The sequence below is a fragment of the Cynara cardunculus genome, unplaced genomic scaffold, assembly GCF_001531365.2.
Source record: "Cynara cardunculus var. scolymus isolate 2C unplaced genomic scaffold, CcrdV1 Un_Scaffold_3769, whole genome shotgun sequence".
In the NCBI taxonomy this organism is placed as follows: Eukaryota; Viridiplantae; Streptophyta; class Magnoliopsida; order Asterales; family Asteraceae; genus Cynara; species Cynara cardunculus.
In genome coordinates this window covers 35,109-46,173 of record NW_020201606.1, presented here as the reverse complement: position 1 = coordinate 46,173, position 11,065 = coordinate 35,109, and the positions used below count along the sequence as shown (strand labels likewise).

The 11,065-nt window shown below is 32.3% G+C and overlaps 1 pseudogene; it reads right to left on the bottom strand.

The window, feature by feature from the left end:
* Positions 1-4,717: 4,717 nt before the first annotated feature.
* Positions 4,718-8,840, bottom strand: LOC112503769 (annotated as a pseudogene).
* Positions 8,841-11,065: the final 2,225 nt, after the last annotated feature.

Sequence of the window (11,065 nt, the reverse complement as noted above, 5' to 3'; positions counted from 1 at the left end):
CTAAGATATCAGCTTAGACAACATACGCTATCTGAATATGTTGCCTAAGATATCAGCTTAGACAACATACCTTAGCCTCTTCTTTATTCCAATTATCGATAAGGTTCATTCATTGATCCGGACGAACTCTCTTATGCTTAGACTTTATTTGCTCTTGAAGTGATGGAGATGGATCATAGTAATCTTTCTTTATTCTTGCCTTCTAATTTTTCACCTTCTTTGCAAATGATTTTAAAATCCAATCATCGGATCCCGGTGGAAAATCAAATTTTGTCTAACAAACAAGAAAACGTTAGATAATATTAACATGAGGCACATACCTTTACTTATTTAGTTATAGTTTACGTTATGTATACATCTATAAAGTTTAGTAACATTCATTTCTTAGTTGTGTTAACTTGATGCCATGATATATCAACTGGACAATACTTTCCACTTCTTGACAAAGATCCCATGAAATGACTCAAACTATTAGTAGTTTTCTTGTCAACAGTTTGGCCATATTCATTTGAACAGAACTGGAATAAGATCCCTTCTTCTTGAGCCCAAATACTTGGCATATATGTTGGCTCTCTAACTCTTCTGTGCGAGCTTCCATCAACAACTAAAATTGGAATAATGGATAATTTTTGAATTTATCATCGGAAAAGAATTATATTAATCCCCAAAAGCTGACACATATCTACATACACATCACATATACCTGGAATCAATAAAATTGCTAGAGTCTATGTTAATTGTATCTTCTTGAACTTGTTGACTACTATTACCATGAGCCAAATTCACTCCACTGTTCATCCTTGAAGACATTGCTAGAAAAAAAAATCCAAAGATAAATAATAAATTCAACAAAAATATCACAATGCAATTCAAATAATTAGTTCTTACACATAATAACCAAAGTCATGACAAGGCATCAAATTGATCTTCATTTCCATTTAAAATTGGGATATCTTTGTCAACATAATTCCACTAAAACCTTCTCTAGTCAAATCAATGTCCATATTTTCATGGACTTAGGACGAATAAAGGCTTCACTTTACAAGTATGTATCAACATGATCAAGACATGATTGTTCATTCATGTCATAAACATCTCTAGTAGTTGTCTTGATCATAACTTGCCACTCTTTGTCAACAAGGTCCGCAACGTAGAATACATGTTGAGCTTGACATGCTAGTATAAAAGGCTCATTATGAGGCTTCAAGCCTTTAAAATTAAGTAGAGTAAACCCATTTCTCATCTTCCCTTTTCCTTTTACCAGTTGAGATCCAATCACAATCAAACAACACTACATTTTTATTAATCGAATACTCTAACTCAATAATATCTCTCAAGACCCCGTAGTAGGTTACATCTCCCACAATAGGATTGTTATCTCTAACGCCACAGAAGCTTTTTGTCTTCGCATCAAGCACAACTCCACTATTTTGTGTTTGTTTTTCTGCTCAAGTTCTTGCGTGTGAAATCCAAAACTATTTCTAACAAATCCCTTGTATTTTTTTTAGAACCTCAATAGGGCCACCTGCCAAGGCCCTTAGTTCCTCTGTGATTATTTGATCCCCTAAAGTATGCAATTCCTCAAAATGAGTATGAATACATAAAATATTATAATTTAAAAAGCACTTGGCATAAATTATAAATTGTAATGTCATACCATTTTTAATCATTACTTACATGATTTTGGAACCATAATGCAATTTTTTTTCCATGAAGACGTTGCAATTCGTGCTCATGTAATCTTCGAATTTGATCATGAACAACATTAAGATGTTCACTGTATAAGTATATAGTGTTAAAAGAACTCAAACAATGATTGTACTATAATTCATGATGTATAATTGTTGACTAACATGATGAATTCATCGACTTTGTTGCAATTAAACAACACATACGTGTGTGCTTTAGCCAAAGTTTCAAGGTCCAATGTTTGTGTCTCTATGGCTCCCATGGGACGACCCGACACCGAGAAGAAAGGTAAAACACCTCGACAACCACCATCATCATAATTTCAACATTTCTTATTATGTCTAGATCAATATCATCATATAAGTACAATGAACAAAAGAAAGACATTCTTCAACTAGATATCCTTCTGCAATCGAACCCTCGGCTATATTGAACATGAAATGATATAACATTATATGGTTAACGTGCATCGTCATCGACGATGTCATAAATCCATCTCATCAATTTGATATCCACGTCAATAAAATTATTTAACAAGCTTATTGACATCTATACTTGTCGTTGATATAAAATGGTATCTCAAGCAAGATATTAGGTAATAGATTTAGTACTAGATATTAATAGACATGTAAGGTATATTATTACTATTTAATTAACGATCATATTTATATTTACACTTGTCGATATCTAGTGATGTCATGCAAAAGAAAGATGAAGGTCCACGACGTATAAAATTAAGAGAAATATATGTACCAACCAAGATCCAAAGAATGTGACTCAAGCCATTGCAAAAATATACAACTTAGACTATCAAATGCTAGCTATGTTTACATTTTCTTGAATGTTTATCATTAATGAAAGGTGTATTTAATATAATAAAGACATGATGTGAAAAAATCGATTAACAGAAAACTACTTAAATTGTACCTTCGCAACCAGGAGATAGATAGGGATTTCCCTGACAGCCTTCATTGCAGATGCAGCAGTACCCACATGTTTCCCTTGAAGAATTAACACATATACGATATGAGTGGCAAGCAAAACCATTTATCCGTTAGACTTCTTCGCAAGTCATCAATTGCCTATTCAAGCACTATTGGGACATCAACTTCAACCCTATCAACAAAGGAAGTATCATTTAAATATGTTGCACCATTGAACTTGAATACATCCTCCTCACCAACAAAGACATTTGCCCAAGGATTAACGGACCTTGTATTGTTTGCGATGTCTTAACCCCGTAAGGCACCGATCTGAGTCTGATAGTACTTGATATCTTTGGGTATAAAGGACTGAGAAAAACCACTCCCTGAACATTCGCCGGTTAAAGGATCTTCAGATTTTGAGTAAAACACCATACAACCTGTAGACACGTCTCTAGACTTAGTTCGTGAGGTCATCTAAGCAAAATCATTACAACCGATCATTGTGAACTTATTTACTTTTGATGAGGTGTACGACCAATTTGTATAATCGGTGGATACACCGAATGAACTTGTAGTCACGATGTTCGAGATGCGGAGTGCTGAATAGATATCTGTTTAATCGAGTTGTAATCTGTTTCTCTAATAAAGGACTTTGGAGGGTCTGAAAAGTGTTGCAGTGAATGTCAAACCCATGGCCTATTGAACAATTTGAGTTCGTGCCAAGACCAAAAGGGTAGGCGGCAATTAAGTCTCCATATCGACTATCATAACCTGGCTTTGTGAAGTTGGTAGCATTAACGAGGCTGTAGGTTTCAGAGGTGGGATACTTACCAGATGCTGCAAACGAGAACATTTGAAATATTGTCAACATCAGAACAAGGGTTTTCATGGATGGGTTTTGTGGCTTCCAAGTGGAGGAGCATTTATGGGGTTTTCAATCTAAATTTATGCAGGTCACAATCCATGCTGATATGATATATTTAATCAATAACTATTTGTATCTTTCAGTTTTTCCACAGGAACAAACATTAAAATAGTATATGATGCTATCAAAATCTGTCGTTCAGTCTCGAGATTTTAGACGTGCAACTAAGAAATAGAAAAGATTGTCAAAACAATCCAAATGACATTCATTCAAGAGTAGACTCCGACGGCCAGGTTATCATTGAGAGTTAAATTGTGTGTATATGATTAGACGAACAGAGCAAACCCGTCATACAGTGTAATATAGAGAGAGTTTCGAGGAACCAATATTTTTTTGGTACGATATGATAAATCAATCATCAAAATATAAATTAACTATAACGTAACTATATGAACTTCATATTAGCTATTTTGGGTCGATTAAATATTTGAGTGATTAAAAAAATATTACACTAGTTTTTTTCCCAATAAATTATATATCTCTTAAAATTTTAAAACTTATTGTTGTTGGCGTATTTCGAGTTTTTTTTTTTTCACTTGATGATTTTACATGATTGGATCACGATGTAACATATATAGTAACCTTGAATACAAACAAATTAATCCTAAAGTCTAAAGAGTTAGTTTCAAATGTAAACAAATTAAGGTAAACAGTTAGCCCAAAAGGTTAGAGTTTCAAACCTCACAAAAAATGAGAAGGACGCATAGTTTATCTAGCGTATATAGATATTATATTATAAAAATTGGAGAGGGTTGTGAACGATATTCCAAGGAATAAGAGGGGAAGAAATGCATGAGAAAAAAAGTTGATTGGGGAGGGGAAAGTAGTGCTAGATGTGGATGAAGGAGATAAAACCATGATGCCAAAAGAGTCGTTTTAAAGAACTATAGCAACAAAAGGAACATGGATACCATTCTAGAATTCATAACATGATGTTAAAAAGTTGTCCTCAATTAGTACACAAACACAAAATAGTCTCATATTATTTAATCAGATAATAGTACATGGAATATATGAAAGGTGCAATCATAACAAAGATAGGAATATTATACATGGAGAAATTTATAATACACAATGGACTGACATAAATTTCAAATATTTGAGTAAATTGAATGATACTTCAAACAAGAAAAATAGACACGAATGGTGGATAAAACATCCACTCACTACTAAATTGTTAACGAGGGCTTTGTACTTCGCTTATCATGCCTCTCATTCTAGTAGTGCTAGAACTGCTTACTCCAAAAGTGTCACTATTAGTGATAAGAGGAACTTCGTAAAGATCATTTGGTTCACTTTCAATCATTAAGCTGTTCATTTCACTGTAGTTATCTTGGCTACCCGAAGGATGCTTGCGAAACTTCCTTAATGTCTCAAGCTCTATGGTCACTTTTTTCATGCTGGGTCGGAGCTTACCTAATTGGTTAAGGCATCTACATGTCAGGTCACATGTTGCTTTTAGCTGCTCACCCGTAGCCTCCTTTACCACTTCAAATTCAAGAATTTCAAGCAATCGGTTTTCCTTCATTGCCTTTTCAAAATATGTTGCAAGAGATTGCTCCGCTAGGCATCTTTCACTTGCAATGGGTCTTTTTCCTGTTAGGAGTTCCGCAAGAACCACTCCAAAGCTATACACATCACTCTTATCTGTTAGTTGCCCTGTATGCAAATATTCTGGATCCAAGTATCCCAATGTCCCCTGAACGAGTGTACTAACTTGATTATGATCACCTAACGGGATTAACCTTGACGCACCAAAATTTGCAATTTTTGCGGTGTAACTGTCATCCAACAAGATGTTACTAGACTTCACATCTCTATGTATAATTGACATTCTTGCATCACTATGAAGATAAGCAAGTGCACCAGCCGATTCATGTGCTATCCTTAGACGACTATCCCAAGACAATCTCGGTACACCACTTTTTCTATTATGGATGTGATGATGAAGAGTGCCATTAGAGACAAATTCATAAACTAGCAGTGGAACATCAGTTTCCAAACAACATCCCAAAAGTTGCACCACATTTTGGTGATTGATTTGTGTAAGGATTACCATTTCATTTATGAATTGCTCCCTTTGTCCTTGATCCAATCTTTGGGACTTCTTGATTGCTACAACACGCTTATCTGATAGATTTCCCTTGTACACGATGTCGTTGCCTCCTCTACCAAGAATCTTATCTTCTCCATACTTATCAGTCGCTTCTTCTAGCTCTCTAGCACGGAAAATTTTCATGGAACCGACCCCTACGCCACTCTTGGTTTTTAGTTTCTCTTCCAAAAGCATGCCCCCATTTTGTTCGAAAAATTTCTCTCTAAGCATAACAAGCTTCTTTTTCTTGGCGGCGAAGTACGACACCACTAATACAATCAGTATTGCGAGTAATCCAGATCCCACACCTATATATATATATATATATATATACATGTAATTATAGGCACTAGGAGGATAGATTCCTAACCTCAATTTCTTCAAATCTAAGAAAATAGAATAATACTCTTTTCATCTCAAAATAAATGTCTATAATAAAAAAAATACACATTTTTAGAAATATATAATTATTACAATTTTTAATAAACTCAATGATAATTTTACTCTTAACAATAGATAGAGAAAAAATATCTCCATTTCATAATCAAGTATAGAATAGGAAAGTAAACATTTACTTTTGAAAATGATATTTATTTAAAGAAAAATTAAAATAGAAATGTGGACAATTATTTTAAAAGAAAAGAAATAATAAAATAACAATTTTATGTCCAACAAAGGCTAGTAGCAAAAATAGGCTAAGGTTGTTTTAATATACATTTGCATTGGAGCGTGTGTTTAGTACTAATCTTTGAACAGTACAAATCTTTGCACGAAAAGTAAAAATTTAAGGTAAATGAGCAAGAATTACCTATAGTTAACACCAAAGGGTGGAATGGTTTACGTCGACAACCATCTTGAATTTTGGCATCACCGGAATGCCCTCGTTTGCATTTGCATGTGTAACTCCCAGCGGTATTTAAACAAGTTCCATAACATGGAAACTTGTCTTCTTGTTTACACTCATCGATGTCTAAAAATAAAGGAAATTTTGATATGTTGTTAAGGTTAAGTAAATAAATCGTAGTTCTTGTTAACAAAAAGAAAACATTAAATTTTAATTACTTATGGCAAGTCTATTTTTTTTAGGGTATATATATATATATATATATATATATATATATATATATATATAGTCGGCTTCATACTAGAATGATACATATTTAAAAAATTAAGAGAGTGACTGAATCATATATGATTTTACACTAACATCACGTACAGAATCATATGTGATTCATGCGACCTTGCCACATGGCCATAGGTTCGCCCGCACACTTTTTTGGTCGTTAATGTAAAATCACATGTGATTTTGTACTTATTTTGGTCATTCTCATATTTTCTTAAATATGCACTGTTCTCATATATATATATATATATATATATATATATATATATACACATGCACACATAATCAGTTACAGACCTAATAACTTGTACAAACTTACAAACCAATTTTTATTTATGTGTTGTTTGACATAAAACATGTCTCAAAATTCAATGTGTAAACGGTGTTGTTTTTTTATGTAAAACGTTCAGGGTTATTTGTGGGTGGAAAAAGAGTGTCATGAATGCTTCATATTTTATCATATATAGAATCAATACTATATAAAGAGTGCAATTTTACACATGTTGTTTCATACATGAAAATCAGTTTGTAAGTTTATATGAATTATTGAATTTACACGAGGTGACTCTCTCTCTCTATATATATATTATCCTCAAGTTAGTTGTACTATAAAAGTTCATTATAAATAATATAATATATATATATATATAGAGAGAGAGAGAGAGTTTGTTTCAAATACAACCCGTTGCATTTGTACAACCAATGCAACCCAATAAATTGAGATATTTATGGAAAGAATGAGAGTTCATTTATTATGATTTGAATATTTATATAAGATGAATATAGTTCATTAATTATGATCAATACTTTATATTAGGAAACAATTAAAACTTCTATGAAATCACATATTAATCAAATGAAATGGACGGTTGAGATTGAGTTGTATTGGTTGCACAAATGTCAGGGTTGTACAATAATCAACATATATATATATATATATATATATTTATTTATTTATTTATATTGTCATTAAGTTAGTTGTATTAAAAAAAAAGTTCATTATGAATAATAATAGTAATCATAATTCTTTTTGCTTAAAGTACAAATCAAATTAAAATATGTATCAAACCCATTGAAGTTGAAGGAAATCTTGTGCAGAAATATAAACAATAATTTGTGACAACAATCACAAAAGAACTTAAGTCATATACCTGTACAGCCAGGAGATAGATAGGGATTTCCTTCATAGCCTTCATCGCAGATGCAACGATACCCACCGCTTTCCCTTGTAGAATTAACACACTTACTATTTGAATACTGACACGCGAAACCGTCCATTGCTTTGGCTTCAATGCAACTCAGATTACCAATAGCCCATTCAAGCACTATTGGGACACTAGCTTCAATCTTTTCAGCCAAATCAGTGTCATTTAAATCTGTTAGACCATTGAACTTGTATGCATTCTCCTCACCGACAAACGCATATGTACAAGGGTTAAAAGACCTCGTGTACCTCGTGTTGTTTGAATCCGTGAGGGGATTGAGCTCAGTTTCATAGTAGTGTATGTCTTTGGGTATGGACGATTGACAACAACCATTTCCTTAACATTGGTCACCTACAACATCCTCAGGTGTTGAACAAAAGACCATACAACCGGTAGACACATTCCTAGAATTCGTTTCTGAACTCAGCCAAGCAGAATCATGACAGCCGATGACGGTGAACTTATTTACATCCGACAAGGTATAAGGAGAATCCTTATAACTCATGCTAATGTAATATCCCCCTAAATAAGTGCCGTTTGATGAATAGCATCCAGTAGCCACAACATTGGAAGTCCGTAGTGTGGAATCATATATCCGTGTGATTGAGTTGTAATGATCTTCTGCAATAAACAGCTTTGGAGGGCTTGCAGAATTGTTACAGTAGAGGTCAAACTCATGGCTTATAGAACAATTTGTGTTGTTACCGATGCCAAAAGGGTAGGGAACAATTACATCTCCACAACGGCTGGAGCAGTTTGGCTTTGCTAAATTCTTTGCGTTAATTAGGGTGTATGTTTCAGAGGTGGAATTTGTAGCAGATGCAGTAAACAACGTGGGCATTTGAAGTAGTACCCACATTAGAAAAAGGGTTTTCATAGCTTTGTTTTGTGGCTTAATACAAGTGGAGTAGTATTCGAGTGGTTTCCCAGGCTAACCTTATATACAGGCCGCAATGCATGGAGTAAACTTCATTTTTGGTCCCATTACCATTAAACTTAAAAAGGTCACATCGACGTAATTAATTAAGTAACCAATTACTTCTATTATTATATATGTACATAGAATATACTTGTACAATATGTACGTTAATATTACCTTGAAAAGAGATTGTTAATCAATAATTATAGGCAAAATGGACCCTCTAAACTCCATGAGTAAAAAAGGACTCTCGAAAATATATCAGTAAAAAGGTCCATCAAATCTCTCTCAGTAAAACAGGGCGGCCCTTGAGAATATTTCGACGATATATAGCTTTTAAAAGAAAAAAGGTTAAACAACAAATAATTGCTCTTATGTTATATAGCTGTTTGAGAAGGCAAAAATAAACAATGAAAATACACATCATTTTTAATATAAAATGATTAATTACTTTTATTACTTTTAGATATTTGTAAATAAAGATAAAAATTAAAAACTATATATCCATAAATTCCAAAATATATTTTTATTCAGTAGCACTGTTAATTTATTCTATTATAATTTTGGTTGTTATAAATTCATAATTTAAAGTAAATATATGATGAATTGAATGTATTATTAAAGGAAAATTTTGATGAATGTGAGATGATGTTTGCAAAATAAAAAGGTTTATGGAATACTGATTCGTTATAACAAAAAAATATGTGAAAATTTATAGAACAATGAAGTGTTGGATACGTTAAATAATTATCCCAATATTCATTGTATAGACGTGTTTATAATATGTTCAAGATTCATAAATTGATAATGACATGCGTGTGTTTTGGTTATTAATTTAGTTGTCTTTCGACATACCAAAACTAAATTCTTATTTGATTAATCATAAACTGTCATGTCTGTCTAACGTGTATAGTAAGTTCCTAGGCAAATAATCCACGTCATCACACAATAATTCTGGTAAAAATTACAAGTGGGGTACCTTTCCTTGTAGAATTTAAAATTTTTCTCGACCTGAGTCAAATCAAACCTAGTCTTGTCTAACTTGTAAGCCTACCATGGTATTTTGAAAGGCCACGAGACGTATAGTTTTCAAACTTGCGTACTTTAAACGATATATAGAAAATTATCACATGTGTCAACATGCCAGTGGCAAAAATATTTTATGGATTATAAAAGGGGTTGCTTATTTTCTCTGGTCAATTTTCGTATTGTGCAAAATTACACACCAATGTCCATTTGATATAATACAAGGTATCTTTGGCCGTTGTTTATTGGATAGATTCCTTTTAATCCACTAAAGATTTGTTTTCAATCTTGATAGTTACATCATAGCATATCGATCATGGAAATATTATTTCTTTAATTCAATTTTTTTATTATTATAATTTAATTTAGGTTTAATAAAAAAGTAATTTATTTTTTATTTAATAATATAATTTTTTTATAAAGATAATAATTAAGTATTCTGTTAGAACATAGTGATTATACTAATTATATTTTAGATTTTTTAATATTAAAATGAAATGTTTATCTTCCACTATGCTAAATTGTGATAGTCACTAATTAGTTTCTTTCTCTTGCTAATGAGTAGGCTTTAATTTTTTCATATGATCTGATTAATGAAAATGTCCATTCTGCTGTAGTTTATTGATCATAAAGGTGCATGAATAGCGCAGTTATAATGGCACGTTGTGTCATTCCGTTAGTAACTAATATGAAATTAGCCATGTCTATATGAACCAACACTTTTGTTACGTTGTTCTGCTGTCTTAGAAGAATGAAGGTTTGTTCATTTTCGTTCATTTAACTAAACCGAACAAACACAAACGGTAAACGAACGAAAATCTTTGTGTTTGTGTTCGTTCGTTTAGAAATTAGGTGTGTTCGTGTTCGTTTATGTTTGTTCGTATATGCTAAACGAACGTAAACGAATCGACATAAATGATGGGGCTAAACGAACATAAATAAATATTATTTGAATTCAAAGTAAACAAATAAAAGATTATATATTAAATTTAATATATAAACAAATATAAATGAACGGTAAATGAACGAACGTTCACAAACATAAATGAACGAACGTTCACAAACATAAATGAACGAACAAGACTCTTGTTCATGTTCGTTCGTTTAATTAAACGAACAAAAAAATTTGTTCATATCCGTTTATTTGTTAAATAAAC